At 46.5% G+C, this 18,155-nt stretch overlaps 1 long non-coding RNA gene and 1 pseudogene across 1 annotated transcript; one reads left to right on the forward strand and one right to left on the reverse strand.

The window, feature by feature from the left end:
- LOC132807304 (zinc finger protein 271-like) overlaps nucleotides 1-9,349 on the forward strand; it is a 93,992-nt pseudogene extending 84,643 nt beyond the window's left edge.
- Nucleotides 135-4,938, reverse strand: LOC132807302 (uncharacterized). The gene is made up of 2 exons (XR_009641948.1): nucleotides 4,774-4,938; nucleotides 135-1,411 (listed from the first exon to the last, which is right to left on the reverse strand). It is a non-coding gene; the product is annotated as an uncharacterized LOC132807302 (long non-coding RNA).
- Nucleotides 9,350-18,155: the final 8,806 nt, after the last annotated feature.

Here is an 18,155-nt window from a genome sequence, read left to right on the forward strand (position 1 = left end):
CACGTGAGCCGTCATATGCAGGCAGCACCAAGTTAACGCTGACGGATTTCCTTCCCTGAAGAGCGTTATTGAATCAAATGGGTTTTCAGAAAAGTTTCATTCTCTCAATGACTGAGACTAGTTTTCAATTCAGATTTTTAAAAAAATTTAAATTTAATTTCCCCAATGTTTGTTTTTACTGGTATTTGAACCCATGAGGGCCGAAGGGCCTGTTCCTGTGCTGGAATATTCTTTATTCTATCGGGAAAAGACACCTGCCACTCACCTCATCAATGGCACTCCTGATTTTACAAAGTGTTGTAAAGTGTGCTGGACACTCAATGGAATAGAGGCTATTGTATTTGACTTTGATCTATCTGTGGCCATTGGGAAGATGTTTCCATTGGTAGGAGAGACCAGGAGCCGAGGGCACAGCCTTAGACCTTTTAGAACGGAGATAAGGAGAAACCTCTTCAGACAGAGAGTGGGGAATCTGTGGAATTCACTGCCACAGGAGGCTGGGAGGCCAGGTCACGGAGGGTATTTAAGACTGAAATAGATGGGACAAACATGATTTACCATCCGGTGTGAAAGGAGTGCACTTCCTCAGCTCCTGCAGATCTTTGGCCCGGGGAACGTGCAGTCCCAGCCTCAAACAGCATCGGTCCCACGGGAAGCAAAGGGAGCGAGAGCGGCCAGTCCGGTAGAAAGGAAGCCTCGCTCCCTTCCCGCTTCACCCACTGTCTTCGAACGGGGCACAATCCCCCCCACGGGCACGATCCCCCCCCAGTCCTGGGTGGGATTCGCTGCAGACTTCAACTCCGTGCGGTCACGTTGGGAAGGCGCCTGTGCGTCCGCAGGGTCGGCGATCGATTGAAGGCCTTGCCGCCCCCGGGGCAGGTGAGAGGCCTCTCCCTGGTGTGTGGAGGCGCCGGTGCGTCTGCAGGTGGGACAGCTGGGTGAAGGGCCTTGCCACACTCGGGGCAGGGGTACGGCCTGTCCCCGGTGTGGACCCGCCGGTGCCTCAGCAGCTTGGAGGACCCAATGAAGGCCTTCCCGGACTCGGGGCAGGAGAACTGCCTCTCCCCGGTGTGACCGCGCCGGTGGATCTCCAGCTCAGAGGGGACTCGAAACCCCTTCCCGCATTCCCCACACTTCCACGGTTTCCCCACGGCGCGGGCTCCCTCCAGGTTCGACGCTCCCTCTGACGTCCCACTCTGCTGCGGGTGGCCGGCTGGCTAACTCTCCGCTCCGGTAAAGCTCCCTCCACCCTCGAACAGCGGCATCTCAGTGCTTTACCAGTCAGATCTCTGGAAGCAGGCGGGACAATCCTCCTTCTCCACTCAAAAGATGGATAAAATTCCAGTCCCAATGAGTCAAGCTGGCTGAGGCAATTAGTTCAAGATATGCAGGTAAATCCTCCTGTGAAAGCCTGTCAATTAGAAAGTCATCGCTGTCAGTATCACGTAGAATCTCAGAGTTTAACAGATCGATTTCACGGAATATTCATTCCACGCCCATAACCCAACACCTGTGAGTCTCCATCCCACACACTCTCCCTACTGCCGTACCTAATACGCTCCCTCCCAATTTTTCTGATTCCTGACATTTGACAGATCTAGCTCCAAGAAAAGTTAAGAATTAGAACCCCTACAGTGTGGAAACAGGCCCTTCGGCCCAACAAGTCCATACCGACCCAACAAGTCCAGACCGACCCTGTGATGAGTATCCTACCCAGACCCATTCCCCTATATTTACCCCTGACACGTGCACCTAAGCTACACATCCCTGAACACTCTGGGCAATTTAGCACGGCCAACCCACCCTCACCTGCACAAGGTTGGACTGTGGGAGGAAACCGGAGCACTCGGGGGAAACCCACACGGAGAGTCGCCCGAGGCTGGAATTGAACCCAGGTCCCTGGCACTGAGGCATCGGTGCTACCTACTGAGCCATCATGCCACCCTCATGCAGTTTGCTAACCTAGTTATCTGCCCCCCCACCTCTCTTTCTACCATATTGACAGACCAAGATGTTGGGGGGGGGGGGGGAAAGAGAATCAGAGCAAGAACTTTGCTTTGGTAACAAGACCTAGAACATGCTCGCTCTGAGGATGACTGTAGTGGAGTCGCTCAATACCCAAGTGAGACTGGAGGGACCCTATAGAGGAATACACTTACAGGACTCTCTGGATATAGAGAGGAATGAGTCTGACTAGATTCATCCACAGAGTCAGCATTGAGCCCAGTATTCTCCTGTCCTGTAACGGGTATGAGTGGAAATACATGACATGTTGTGGTTCTGTTCGCTGAACTGGGAGTTTGTATTGCAGACGCTTCGTCCCCTGTCTAGGTGACATCCTCAGTGCTTGGGAGCCTCCTGTGAAGCGCTTCTGTGATCTTTCCTCCGGCATTTATAGTGGTTTGTCTCTGCCCACTTCCGGTTGTCAGTTCCAGCTGTCCGCTGCAGTGGTCGGTATATTGGGTCGAGGTCGATGTGCTTATTGATTGAATCTGTGGATGAGTGCCATGCCTCTAGGAATTCCCTGGCTGTTCTCGGTTTGGCTTGTCCTATAATACTAGTGTTGTCCCAGTCGAATTCATGTTGATTGTCATCTGCGTGTATGGCTACCAAGGATAGCTGGTCGTGTCGTTTCGTGGCTAGTTGGTATTCATGGATGCGGATCGTTAGCTGTCTTCCTGTTTGTCCTATGTAGTGTTTTGTGCAGTCCTTGCATGGAATTTTGTACACAATAAGGACTGCACAAAACACTACATAGGACAAACAGGAAAACAGCTAATGATCCGCATCCATAACACTACTATCTTCTCCCAAACTTTGAACACACAACATGGCTACAACACTCTATGATATAACTAGAAATAAATTATAAATCAAATTTATACAACCATACATAAATACATATTGCACAGTAACACGAGATATATCCAAGTCCAGTATGATTTTTACTGTACAGTTAAACGAAACTTGAAAGGGTTCAGAAAATGTTTACAAAGATGTTGCCAGGGTTTGAGCTATAGGGAGTGGCTAAATAAGCTGGGGCTGTTTTCCCTGGAGCATCGGAGGCTGAGGGGTGACCTTTATTGAGGTTTATAAAATGATGAGGGGCATGGATAGGGTGAATAGACAAGGTCTTTTCCCTGGGGTGGGAGAGTCCAGAACTAGAGGTGAGAGGGGAAAAGACATAAAAAGGACCTAAGGGGCAACTTTGTCAGTCAGAGGGTGGTGCGTGTATGGAATGAGCTGCCAGAGGAAGTGGTGGAGGCTGGGACAATTGCAACATTTGAAAGGCATCTGGATGGGAATATGAATGGGAAGGGTTTGGAGGGACGTGCTGGCACATCGGACTAGATCAATTTTGGCTATGTGCTCGGCATGCACCAGTTGCACATAGGGTCTCTTTGTGTGCTATACATCTGTATGACTCTCAATGCTGTCCAGGTGAGTCAGTGATGTTATAACAACAACACTGGACCAGCAATCCAGAGGCCCCAGGCAAATAATCTGGGCTCATGGGTTCAAATACCAGTAAAAACAAACATTGGGGAAATTAAATTTAAATTTTTTAAAAAATCTGAATTGAAAACTAGTCTCAGTCATTGAGAAAATGAAACTTTTCTGAAAACCCATTTGATTCAATAACGCTCTTCAGGGAAGGAAATCCGTCAGCGTTAACTTGGTGCTGCCTGCATATGACGGCTCACGTGCTTGACTTTTAAAATGCCCCCTAAAGTCTGGCAATCCTCTTGTCTGAAGGGCAGTTAGTGACAAAAACATTGTTGGCCTTGCCAAAAAGAAAGCCCACATTCCATGAAGGAGTTTTTCTCAAATGTGACTTCACATCTGTGAATGAGTCACATCAGAACATCCAGACAAATAAGCACCAAAATGTCTGGTGCTGCAAGAGTACAGCAGGTCAGCCAGCATCTGAGGAGCAGGAGGTTTGACGTTTTTGGCATAACCCCTTGATTAGGAATGTGGGGTGGGCCCAAAGGGACTGAGAGATAAATGGGAGGGAGGTGGGACTGGGGGAAGGGAGCTGAGAATGCTATGGGTAGATGAAAGCAGGGGAAGAAGGTGACAGGTCAGAGAGGAGGGTGGAGCAGATAGATGGGAAGGCAGATGGACAGGTGGGACAGTTCAAAAGAGCAGTCCCAAGTTCGAGGGTTGTATCTGGGATGGGGGGGGGGGGGGAGGGGAGAATGAGGAAACTGGTGAAATCAATATTGATCCTGTATGGTTGGAGGGTCCCAATGCAGAGGCATTCTTCCTCCAGGTATCAGGTGGCCTAGGACCCTGAAACCACATGGCATCAACATCGATATCATCAGTTTCCTCACATTCCCTCCCCCCTCCCACCCCAGCTCCAACCCTCCAACTCAGCACCACCCTCTTGAACTGTCTCACCTGTCCACCTTCCTTCCCACCAATCTGCTCCACCCTGTTGCCATCACCACCACCCCCAACCTGCATCTACCTTACCCCCAGCCCCACTCCCACCTTCCTATTTATCTCTCAGCACCCTTTCCACCCCTCCCCCTCCGCAATTCCTGATGAAGGACACGAGAGAGACAGAGAGAGAGACACACAGACACAGAGGAACAAAGACAGACACAGAGAGACAGAGACAGCGATCTAGACCAATGCATCCAGCATATGCACCTTTCCTGAGTTCACCTCCTTTCACTTCACTTCCTACAAACCAACAGTTTAATCCCAAAATGAGGAAAGAAATGGATTAGGAGGGGTGAGAAGAGAGGGTGCTGTACTCACAGAGGGTGGTGCAGTCTGGGGTAACACTCAATCTTCATTCAGAGAGAGAGAGCAGCAGGAGCTCATGATCCAACTTCCGCATTCAGACAATGAGGGGATGCTTTGGTAGGAGGACCAGCCTTCCTTCCGGTCCTCCAAAGCTTCCCATTGGTCATGCCTCCCCGTGTCGAGGTGAAGGGAGGGGAGCGTGGGGGGTGGAGGAGGAGGGAGGTCACGTGGGCGTAACAAAGACCAGCGCCGCCACACGGACTTGTGCTCCGTCCAATGAACGCGCGGCCTTTGTGACGACGGCGGTCCCTCGATTCACGTGACCGGATGCTCCTGCACATGCGCCGTTGCGGGAGGGTTATGGGGAGCTGATGTTGTGTTGGTTTGGAGGGTCGCTGTGTCCAGGAAGAGGTGAGTGTGGCTCAGTCAATGAGCATCAGTCAGACCCTGCTGGAGCATGGGCGGGGGGGAAATATTAGGTACAGCAAGTGTTAAAGAGTGTGTGGGATGGAGTTTTACAGCTTTTTTAGGTAATAAGTCCCTTTCTGGACAATACTGGGGGATGGGTAATATCAGAAACAGCAGAGTGAGAATTGAAGAAAAGTGTGTGTGTCTGTGTGTGTGTGTGAGAGAGAGGGGGGGGTGGAGATTTGCAACACTTTTTAAAGTTAAAAATCACACAACTCTAGGTTATAGGAGAAAATGAGGTCTGCAGATGCTGGAGATCAGAGCTGGAAATGTGTTGCTGGAAAAGCTCAGCAGGTCAGGCAGCATCCAAGGAACAGGAGAATCGAGGTTTCGGGCATGAGCCCGTCTTCAGGAATGAGGAAAGTGTCCTCATTCTTTTCTCATTCCTGATGAAGGGCTTTTGCCCGAAATGTCGATTTTTTTTTTATTTTTTTCCCTGCTCCTCGGATGCTGCCTGACCTGCTGTGCTTTTCCAGCACCACACTGATCTCCAGCATCTGCTGTCTTTTTCGCCTGGAGGTTTTACTAGCTACCTGATGAAGGTGCAGAGCTCTGAAAGCTCGAACTTCTAAACAAATCTAATGGACTACAACCTGGTGATGTGTGATTTTTTTTATGTTTGTACACCCCAGCCCAACACTGGCATCTGCATATTGTAACTTGGTTGTTTTAGGGAAGTTCTACAGAAACTAGAATGATCTGTTCTGAATTCCTGTCATGTGCAGGCAGCAATGACTTTTGTAATCCCCTTTTCACAGGATATGAGAAGAGCAGCTTTGCAGATAGAGCTCCCCAACTGAGTACCATGTGAAGGTCTGACAGAGCCCCTTGATTCGTGGGACAGGAGAGACGTCCCTCTTTCAGTCCAGAAGGGGCAAATTCTTTGAACGTTTTTGTCTGCTTCAGTAGGCTCTTAAAGTATCATCTTTACCTGAACCACAGGGGCACGTGCCTGAGCCAGTTTGCCCACTGTGGGGAAAGGAAGTCTCAGGAGGCATTCCGCGCGCCATGGAGAAACCGTGGAAGTGTGGGGATTGCGGGAAAGGATTCCGCTACCCCTCCATGCTGGAGATCCACCGCCGTGTCCACACCGGGGAGCGGCCCTTCACCTGCTCCGTCTGCGGCAAGGGCTTCACCCAGTTGCCCCACCTGCTGACCCACCAGCGGCTCCACACCGGGGAGAGGCCGTTTGCTTGCTCCGAGTGCGGGAAGGACTTCAGCGAATCGTCCAGCCTGCTCATGCACTGGCGGGTCCACACCAGGGAGCGGCCCTTCACCTGCTCGGTGTGCGGCAAGGGCTTCTCTCACTCGTCCACCCTGCTCAAGCACCGGCAGGTCCACACCGGGGAGCGGCCCTTCACCTGCACCGTCTGCGGCAAGGGCTTCACCCGCTCGTCGCACCTGCTGACCCACCAGCGGGTCCACACCGGGGAGAGGCCATTCAGCTGCTCCGTCTGTGGCAAGAGCTTCTCTCACTCGTCCAGCCTGCACAATCACCAGCGGGTCCACACCGGGGAGCGGCCCTTCACCTGCTCCATATGCGGCAAGGGCTTCCCTTACTCGTCCACCCTGCTGCGGCACCAGCAGGTCCACACCGCGGAGCGTCCTTCACCTGCTCCGTCTGCGGCAAGGGCTTCTCTCACTCATCCACCCTGCTGCGGCACCAGCTGGTGCACACCGGCGAGGACGCCTTCACCTGCTCCGTCTGTGGCAAGGGCTTCCCCCACTCATCCGGCCTCCAGATCCACCAGTGGGTCCACACGGGGGAACATCCTTCTGATAGACCAGAAGTGCGCATAATACAGAGGAACTTCGATTATCCAGAATTAGATGAACCAGCACGGTGGCTCAGTGGTTAGTGCTGCTACCTCACAGTACCAGGGACCCGGGTTTCATTCCTGCCTCAGGCGACAGACTGTGTGGAGTTTGCACATTCTCCCTGCGTCTGCGTGGGTTTCCTCCTAGTGCTCCGGTTCCGTCCCACAGTCCAAAGATGTGCAGGTCAGGGTGAATTGGCCATGCTAAATTGCCCGTAGTGTTAGTTACATTAGTCAGAGGGAAATGGGTCTGGGTGGGTTACTCTTCGGAGGGTCAGTGTGGACTGGTTGGGCCTGTTTCCTCACTGGAAGGGATCTAATCGTCAAGCGACGGAAATACACCCTGCATGTGTCCTTTGGATAATCGAGGTTCCTGTGTATTCCAAAAGTGGCCTAACCAACGTCCTGTCCAGACCCCAACCCCTATACTCAGTGCTCTGACCAATAAAGTGATCTGCAGAATCTGCGGGGCTTGCTTAATCCTGGAAGGTAAATCACGTGTTTCTCCTTCTCTTGCAGGTGGATCCAAGATTTCACTCTCTGTCCCATTGAGTCTCCAGTCAGGTCCTTCAGCTCAACTGGTCTCTCTCAGTATTTCTGACCCATGTGAGCCTCTACGCACCTCCCCTTCACTTGCTCACACTTGATTTCCCTTACAGCAGCATTCCCTTCAGTTCCTTTCTCCCTGACGTCTGTATCCAGCTTCTCCTTAAATGCCGTCCACCTCGACCTGCTACTGTGGGGGTCATTCCCGCTGCAGACAGAGGTCTCTCCTTTGTAACCTCTTCAAAAGATTTACCGCTGACTTCCCCCTTCAGTCTTTTCCATTTCTGGGTCTCCCCGCTGTTGCCAAACTTGGAAGGGTTCAGAAAAGATTTACAAGGATGTTGCCAGGGTTGGAGGATCTGAGCTACAGGGAGAGGCTGAACAGGCTGGGGCTGTTTTCCCTGGAGCGTCGGAGGCTGAGGGATGACGTTATAGAGGTTTACAAAATTATGACTGGCATGGATAGGATAAATAGGCAAAGTCTTTTCCCTGGGGTTGGGGAATCCAGAACTAGAGGGCATAGGTTTAGGGTGAGAGGGGAAGATATAAAAGAGACCTACAGGGCAACTTTTTCATACAGAAGGTGGTGTGTGTATGGAATGAGCTGCCAGAGGAAGTGGTGGAGGCTGGTACAATTACAACATTTAAGAGGCATTTGGATGGGTATATGAATAGGAAGGGTTTGGAGGGAGATGGGCCGGGTGCTGGCAGGTGGGACTATATTGGGTTGGGATATCTGGTCGGTATGGACCGGTTGGACCGAAGGGTCTGTTTCCGTGCTGTACATCCTGGTTTTGATTTGCCTTTTGGCTGGTACTGAAATCCACTCCGGACAGAATTCAGAGATGTTTTGATTTTTTTTCAGTAAATTGTTACGGAGCTAGGATAGCCTGAAAAGGGACAGACTCCTGTTTTGCAAAACGCACTAGTTAAGCATCAATAAACGTTGCGTCGTCACAAAGACTTCAGGAAGATCTTTTGGTTTCAGTTTATCTGTGTGTGTTTGTTGGGGGAAAGGTTTTTGGTCACAATTTACAGTGTTCGCAGCCGGCAGAGAGAAATCAGCGGACATATAACTGGTGCGCAGAGTACAACGGCAATATCGTCGTTGACCGTGCGGAAATCCAGTGTCAAGGTGGAAAAGCGCAGCAGGTCAGCCAGCGTCCAAGGAGCCAGAGAATCGACGGTTTGGGCAGAAGCCCTTCAACAGGAATGCCAGTGTCAGTTTAAATCGTTTTAAAGGAGTCGAACGTTTGCCTGCTTTGAAACGAGCGGAAGAGTCAACAGGAGATGTTACATATCATCTTGCAAAAGAAAATAACCAACAGGTTAGCTTGAACTCGTCGGAACGTGCATCCATAGTGAAGAGCTGGGAAATGGAGATTTTACCTCTTTTGAGAGAGGTTGGAGCTGAAGAGACTTCTGTTTAACAACTTATGACCCTATAAAACTGAACAACTTTAAGCTTAGACATGTCTTTATCAGAGAAACTTTAAGTATAGTCAGAATTAAACCAGAAAGCATAACGTACATATTAACATCATTTTTAAAGTTAGTGTTTATTTTGTTTAATGTCTTTATAAACACTGACTGCTGTGATAGGAATGTACTGCTTCTTTCTAGGCCACAGTCGCCTGGATCACAACATGAATTCAACTGTTTCACCCAGTTCTGAATTATAGCAGCCCCAGGGCTTGTTTTATTAAAACGCAAAATTATGCAATAATTATAAAGGAATTTGTGTAAACATTCTGAAATGCTTATCACGTCACTAGTGAAGTCTTAAACGCTTAACCATTTAATTAACCCAATGCATGTGTGTAGATGAAGGAATTAAGAATTGATATTTGTGTCGAGGTTCACGTTTTGGAGGGATTAGTTACCGATGATCAATAATGATTGGAGTTTACACGCCAGAATAAGTTCAGTTCATTGTTGATCTGGTATCCTGGCACACTTGGGCAGGTCTTAAGATGCTGCTGTTATGTCTAGAACAGCATCCAGAAAACATTTTGTACTAAGAGTCTTCTGTTCAAGAGAAAATGAAACCCATCCCACTGGATTCACAACAAAAGTCTTTTAAAAATACAAGTGCTAAGCAGCCTTCCCTCCCTCCAACCGAAAAGCAAACCTTCCATCACCTTGCAAATCTCTGCTCTGACAAATCCCAGCCCGGTGACCGACAGCAAGCAAGTTGTGCACGGAATTGACAAATATGCTGCTTGGTCTTAAAATCCAGTGTGTTTTCACTTGTTAGGTTAGGTTAGATTACTGACGGTGTGGAAACAGGCCCTTCGGCCTGTTAGGACTGCGATCAATGACACTCGAGACCAATCGAAGCCATTTAGGAATAGCAGATGATGGCTAGGAATCTCTTGGGTGAACAATAGTTTCTTGAGTCTTGAGGCATATAGCACTTTACAATCTCTAACTGCAGCATAAAAGCACAAATTTACTTGTTGCAAATTTGAACGCGGAAGAAAAAAATACACAACTCGGGGGTCTTTGGACCACAGCCCTCACTTTCTGAGGCCTTAAAGGGGAAGGATCAGAAATGAGAGATACAGTTATAAAGTAAAATCATATATTGTCCCGCGTTTCTCTCTCGGGCATAGCTCCTCCATCTCCTCTGGTTTCGATCCCGTAATCTTTCTCTGGGGTGCCCCCATCACAGGCTCCTCCAGCACCGCTGCCTGGTATGCGGGTGGGGGATCATCCTTTCCCGTCAGGGCACGGTCAATCGTTCGTGTCACAAGCGTCCTGATACATGGTATACAACAACAACCATAGGTAATAAAGATAGCAACAGAGATGCATAAACCAAGGGCCAGCTGTCCCAGCATATTTCCCCATCTACCGAATGTGTTATTCAGCCAATCTATGACTGGGTTTTTAACCCCCGACTGATGCTTCAATTCAGTGGCTAAGGCTCGGAGTTTAACATCTGGTGACCCTGAACGGGGGAGGAAGAGACTGCAGGTTGGCAGGTCAGTGGGCAGACAATTTTTTCGGCCGAAAATTTTAAGGTGAGGAAGCGCCTGTTACATCTAAGGCTTCCAGTAGTTAACTTTTGAGTTAGTTCTTGTCTGCTTTCCGATCCTCACCAACCCAAATTAATTTAACTTGGCCACAGAGGCGCAGAATCCTGGCTGGTAAGTCATTTTTTAAAATCTAAAGTAGCGTAAAACTTGGAGATAACAAGGGCTCCGTAGCATAAAAACTTGGAGGTAACAAGGGCTCCGTAGCGTAAAACTGGTAGCGTAGACCAGTTGTTAAGAAGAGAGATCTGCCAAGCGAAGGTCAGGTTTTGAAAGACGTACTGTTCTAGGGCGGATCCCGACAGGGAGGGGGTCAGATGGAGGAACTTAATATCTGAATTTGTATGTCAATGTGTGAGAGAAAGAGTCTGTGTGTGTGTGTGAGGGTCTGTGTGCGAAAAGACAGAGAGTGAGGGGCCGACCCAAAGAGAGAGAGAGAGAGCGAGTGCTGCGAGCATAACGGACAGTGTGTCTGTGTGAAAGAGAGCGAGAGTGAAAAATCTGTACAGCCTGCAGAAACTTTAACCCTTTGTGATCTGGTTTAAATGCACTTGTTTGTTGGTGATTGAATGCTTGGGTTTTCTTCTTAGAGCTTGAGTTCCAGGACTGTTTTAAATGTGATTTTTATGGAAACTTAACATGATTTTTTTAAGGTTGATAACTTCTGTTCTTTTACAAGTCATGACTGCCTAACTATCCTTTTCTAACTAATCTCTTTTATCTTTACATAAAAGCAATATATGAAGGACAGTTGAAGTTTCAGTTCAACAGTAGGTTGTTGTAAAAACGAAAACTTCCATGGTTATTATCTGTGACCTTGGATTCGGCCATTGTTCATGCATTAGAAGTTTTTTTTAACTTGAATTGACAAATTATTGTAAGACAGCTCTGATTATTTTACGACCTAAAGTATTGTAATTAAGAAATGATTGGTCAGGAGTACTTAAGAAAACTAATTTTGGATCTAAATTAGGGTAATAAATCTGGGTGATTACAGTGGATTTCAAAATTGGGAACTGTATGACTTTTACATTTTAAATATTAAATACTGAATAAATGGAAGTAAATATATAAATATGTTTACAAGTTAGGAACAGGCTTTAAAGTTAGTCAAGCATGAATTGATAAATTGGTGTTTGAGGATATGGGAAGCTAGGAACATTGCAATATTTCTTAATTATTATAGCTATGTTTAAAGTCAATTTTAACATTGGAAGTCAGGCTTTGGGAAACTTTATAGGCTTAGACATTAAGCAGGATAAGTTGGAATTAACCTTGAGACAACAGCCTTAAGCTTGTTTGCATCCTGATAAATTCTGCTGGGTCATCACAGAAAGGTGGATTTGTATCTAAAGAAGAAAATTGTTAGTTTGTTTGAACAGTTCAGTTGGGTGTGCAGCCAGTTTTGATGTGTTGGAACTAAGTACTATAATAAAATACGCTATAATTGAGGATGTTTAAGGGCCTGTACGGCACTGTATTTTTCGATGTTCTATGTTCTAATGTTCAGAGATGTTTGAAGTAGGAACAGAATCATGATAATGCACACGTTAATTGTATAGACAACAGATGAGAAAGGGCTTTGGGGCTCATCCTGGACTGGTTGTTAATCAGCAGTTTGCATGTCTGACCAGGAACGTTTCCAGTTTTGGTTCTAGGTGGTTAAACAGAAAAGTGAATGACTTGAAGGTTGAAGGTTCAACTCTTAACACATGATAGTAATGACCAAATTAGGTTCAGATCAAAAAAGATAGAGTCTGAAAGATAAAGGCAACAGGATGTTTATTTTAGTGGCAACATTTAAAAGAAACAGTTTGAATAGTGAGATAACCGTGGAGAATGTTTTAAAACCAGTTGAACAGAGAGCAAGGTAATATAGTCTGACTGAAGAAAATACATTTAGGTTTGAGCTTTCAAGAATAAATTGATTAAAGCAAAAGCATCAGACGAAAAAAGGAATTAGAAAGTTGCATTTGGAATGTTAAAATCAAGATTACAATGAAGTATTCTAAGGAATAAAAGCATAGTCAAAAAACAGATGAGGTAATCTAAAGGTGAAAGTGGTCATTTTTTACTTAAACATCACCAGTACTTTTTTTATTATCATTAAATATTTTCACTGTGCTGTTGCAGAGGAAAATGAAATTATGATCTGTCAAAACTCTTAAAAAGGATAGTGATGAGAACACTTGTGGAGAAAAACCATGGAAAAAACTGTATTTGAAAGGGAAGTTATGTTCAGGAGAGCCCATGGGTCACAGGCTTAGGATAGGGGTTAGGCCATTTAAAACTGAGATGAGGAAACATTTCTTCACCCAGAGAGTGGCGAGTCCATACAATTCTATGCCACAGAAGGTGGTTAAGTCTAAAACATTGAATGTTTTTCAAGAAGGACTTAGATAGGGCTAAAGGATCAAAATGTATTAGAAGAAAGTGAGTAAGAGACTATGCTTCAGTAAAAGAGGGCATTTATGGAGACCATATCTGGAACACGGCACAATGTTAGGCACCTCTATTTAAGAACGGGTGTATGTGTTCAGAGAGCATTTGGAAGGGATGGGTTGTCTTTTGAGAACAGGCTTTGTATGTATCTGCAGGAGCTTTGCAGAGTGAGTGGTTATTAATCGAAAATTAAGATGTTGAGTGGTTTGAAGTTTCATCTGGTGGGATAATCTTAAATTCAGAGTCTCTGTTTCAAAGGCCACAGATTAGAACAATTTTTCTTCCTTATGGAGAATTGGGAATCTTTGGAACTGTTCTGCTAAAATGTGGTGTTAAATATAGATTCTTGATCAGCAAGGAGGGAAATCTTCTGTGCTGTACTTTTCTATCTGTCTCCTAAAATACATGGGATTACAGAGTAAATGGATCATCCATAGCTTGAATAGCTGAGCATTTAGAAACCATTAGCAGAATTGGAGACAGTCAGCATAGATTTATGAAAGGGAAGTCAAGCTTGACAAATTTACTGGAATGTTTTGAGGATGTAAATAATAGTTACTGAAAGGGAGCCAGTGGAGGTGGTTTATTTGGAATTTCAGAAGACTTTTAACAAAGTCTCAATAAGGGATTAATGCGTAAAGTTAAAGAATGTAGGAATAGATCTAGTTTATTGAGGTGGATATAAAACAGGTTGGCAAGTGGGAAAAGAGTAAGAAGAAACAGGTCTTTTTCTGAATGGGAGGCTGGAAATGAGGGGCAGTAGCCAGATCCTGATGTGGATAGGTTTTTGCCCTGTTGTAAGATTCTCCATACAGGTATCAAAGGACCCATGCGGAGCGACGGTGGTATTGGACTCCGACCCCACACAAGATCGCTTACCCGAGGATATCAAGTTGGTACAATTGACAAAGCCAGCTGCAACAGAACCCGTTTCCTCACGAAGAGTGAAGCAGCCGAATTAACGGTAAGCCGAGCGGACCTGTGGTGGTACTGCGGAGGTAGGATCCTGTACAATTGGTTGCCTCTAAATTGGGAAGGGAGTTGTGTCCTAGTAACCCTGAATGCCCCGCTCTTTATGTCCCCACGAGCACCTGGTGATTACACCTTCCAGAAGCCACCCCGGGGACTCGATCGCCATGCCCAACATAGGCGAAACATCAACCCAATAGTGGATTTAAAGAACCCTCATGGGGTCTGGATCGATGCAATCGGTCAGGCCAGAAACATCCCCGATGAGTATAAACTAATAGACGAGGTGGCCTCCGGCTTTGAGAGCTTTCCCCTTTTTGTGGCCATCTTCCCCGTCACGATAAATAAACACACCAATAGAATCAATCTCATCCATTATAATGTCCAAAGGCTTGCCAACGTAACCCGAGATGCGGTTGACGCGATCCACGAGCAGCTTGCTCAGACTTCCCTTATGACCCTGCAGAATAGGATGGCCCTGGACATGTTACTGGCCGAGAAAGGGGGGGGTCTGTGCACTGTTCGGAGAAACGTGCTGTACCTCAATATCAAACAACACAGGCCCGGATGGCAAGCTCACGCAGACCTTGATAGAACTCCGAGCCCTAGCCACTGAACTGAAGCAACAGTCGGGGATTAAAAACCCAGTCATAGATTGGCTGAATAGCACATTCGGTAGATGGGGAACTGTGCTAGGACAGCTGGCCCTTGGTTTATGCATCTCTGTTGCTATCTTTATTACCTGTGGTTGTTGTTGTATACCATGTATCAGGACGCTTGTGACACGAACGATTGACCGTGCCCTGACGGGAAAGGATGACCTCCCACCCGCACACCAGGCAGCGGTGCTGGTGGAGCCTGTGATGGGGGCACCCCAAGGAAAGATTACGGGATCAGAACCAGAGGGAATGGAGGAGCTGTGCCTGAGAGAGAAGCGCGGGACAATATATGATTTTGCTTTATAACTGTGTCACTCATTTCTAATCCTTCTACTTTCGGGCCTCAGAAAGTGAGGGCTGTAGTCCAGAGACCCCCCCAGTTGTATATTTTTTTTCCCATTCAAATTTGCAACAGGTAAATTTGTGCTTTTATGTTGCAGTTAGAGATTGTGAAGTGCTCTATTCCTCAGAACTAAAGAGACTATTGTTCACTCAAGAGATTCCTAGCCATTATCTGGTATTCCTAAATGGCTTCGATTGGTCTGGAGGGCCGCTGATCACAGTGATGGGCAGTGGTAACTGGCTTGTGTCCGTCCTTGACGGCTGTGAAATGGATGTGGGTTTTTATTGGTCAGTGAAGATGACTGTTTAGCCAATGACGGGTAAGATTCCTCGAGCGAGGGACAACCTAAGACAGGCACAGTCGTGCATTGACCTTCAGAATGGTGGCCTGTGGTCATGTGGTTTTAACAGATGCCTGGCTTTTGTATCCGTGTCGGGAATCTGGTCAAGTTTCTGGCTTGCAAAGCAGCTTGATAGAAGGAAAATCGTGGACCCAGTACAATGTATTCTCAGTATTTTTGACAGATGAAAGTGCCAGTTTTGTGGCAGCTTCCAGAACCGACTTAATCCTATTACAAAAGGATTTGACATGATGTCAGTAGTTTAAAAGTTAGTTTAGGATGTCATGATATAATACGACCGATTTTAATGGGAGGTTGTACAATTGGGTGTTCTTTGGACAGCGGACCTTCATTCTGCAGGCATCCTAACTCATCCACTTTGTGTTTTCCTCTGGTTCTCTTCCATTTGTTATCATACTCAGTTATACTTTTTTTTGTAGTTTTGTTGGTTTTGAGGGAGCTTTTGTAGTTGTTTTCTTTAAAAGAAGTAACCTAGAATTGCCTACTAATTGTTAATTTTCGCTTGTTGCTTGTTTTATAGTGGTATGCTGCTTAGGGACCCCTTCACCCTGAACTGATGTCTCCCTAGAACCGGTCGGCCTGGTTGAGATAACGTGTTCGGAGAAGCCAAAGGGATGTGTGGGGGCGTCCGCCGACACACCCGTCCTCTGTTGCCACGCGACATTGCGTTTGTAACGGTATGGGTTGATGTGGCCTCAGTAGAGGCCAAGGGAGGGAGTGTTGGGATATATATATAATATAAAATAGGCCTAGGCAGGGTAGAATTGTAATTACTGCTTGGGAATCGGGGGGGCACTGCGGAGCAGTTGTTTGGACTGCTGACCGAAACTGCCTGTACAGCTGGACTGTTGTTTACCAGACTGGAATTGTCTCGTGGATATTTGCCAAGGTCAGGCAGCACAATGGCCGGCTCTTCTCAGCGTAGCTGCCAAGGCCATAACAGGTGGCTGAGCTGTTGTTTACCAGACTGGAAACCGTCTCGTGGATATTTGCCAAGGCCGAATTTAGCTCTGTCACAGGAGACACTTTGTGTGCGGGAGATCATGTGTGTGAGTGATTACGTAGCATTAGCTTAGTGAAAAAATATATCAGGCGCGGACTTTTGGAAAAGCAGCAGAACGTGTACACCTTCTCCAGTGAACGCATGTACTTCACTGAAATCAGCCACGGTTCTGAAATAAACGCGAGCTTGTGCCAATTAATTGAGTGTCTGTGGTCTCTCCTCTAAACGAACACGCGAGGACAAAGTTCTGTCCTAACACTCTCCATCTAAATCTTTAACACTATGGCAGTCCCAGTCTATGTTTGGAAAGTTAAAATCCCCTACCATAACTACCCTATTATTTTTACAGAAAGCTGAGATCTCCTTGCAACTTTGTTTCTCAATTTCCCTCTGACTATTGGGGGTCTATAATACAATCCCAATAAGGTGATCATCCCTTTCTTATTTCTCAGTTCCACCCAACTAACTTCCTTGGATGTATTTCCGGGAATATCTTCCCTCAGTACAGCTGTAATGCTACCCCTTATCAAAAATGCTACCCATCTCCTCTCTTGCCTCCCCTTCTATTGCATTTGTATCCTGGAACATCAAGCTGCCAGTCCTGCCCATCCCTGAGCCATGTTTCCATAACTGCTACAACATCCCAGTCTCGTGTTCCTAACCATGCCAAGTTCATCTGCTTTCCCTGTTAGGCCCCTTGCATTGAAATAAATGCAGTTTAATTTATTACTCTTACCTTGTCCCTGCCTGCCCTGACTGTTTGACTCACTTCTGTTCTCAGCTGTACCCGTCTCAGATCGATCTCTTTCCTCACTATCTCCCTGGTTGGACTGAAGGATCTGTTTCCGTGCTGTATATCTATATGACTACCAGTCCTGATGTAAGTTTAGAAATGAGTAACTTTCAATAATTCAATCTTGTTGAATTCACCTCCTGAAAGGTTTCAAATGAACCCCTCCAAGCAATATGATTTAAATATGTGGAGTTGGATAAAGTATCCCATCAAGTTCAACATGAATGCGCAGTTGAAGAAGTCAGAAGTCACACAACACCAGGTTACAGTCCAACAGGTTTATTTAAAATCCCAAGCTTTCGGAGCATTGCTCCTTCATCAATGCTGCTCCTTTATCACTTCACCTGATGAAGGAACAGTGCTCCGAAAGCTCGTGGGTTCAAATCAATCTACTGGGATTCTCACCTGGTGTCGTGTGACTTCTGACCTGTCCACCCGATCCAACAACAGCACCTCTGCATCAGAGTTGGTGAATGAGATCAGATTTTATTCAGTGATGTTCATCTGGACGTCCTTGTGCCTGAAACATTGATTCTCCTGCTCCTTGGATGCTGCCTGACCTGCTGTGCTTTTCCAGCACCATACTCTCAACTCCAATCTCCAGCATTTGCAGTCCTCACTTTCTCCTGGTTCATGTGGAAACTCAACACTGTCAGAGTGACAAAGGGACACAAGTCATAGAATATTATTACACAGAGACAGGCCCTTCAGCCAAAACTGGTCCATGCTGACCAAAATGTTTGTTAACACTAACCCCATTTCCCTGCACTTAGCCCATATCTTTCTAAAGCTTTCCTACACATGTATTTGTCTAAATGTCTTTTCAATGTTGTTAATGTACCTATGTCAACTACTTTCACTGGTAGCTGTTTCCCCAGGCGAACTACACTCTGTAAATATTTTGCCCCTCATCTTTTTTTCCATCTTTTCCTCTCATCATAAAAATGAGTCCTTG

This window comes from Hemiscyllium ocellatum (genome assembly GCF_020745735.1).
Source record: "Hemiscyllium ocellatum isolate sHemOce1 chromosome 27 unlocalized genomic scaffold, sHemOce1.pat.X.cur. SUPER_27_unloc_13, whole genome shotgun sequence".
Taxonomy (NCBI): Eukaryota; Metazoa; Chordata; class Chondrichthyes; order Orectolobiformes; family Hemiscylliidae; genus Hemiscyllium; species Hemiscyllium ocellatum.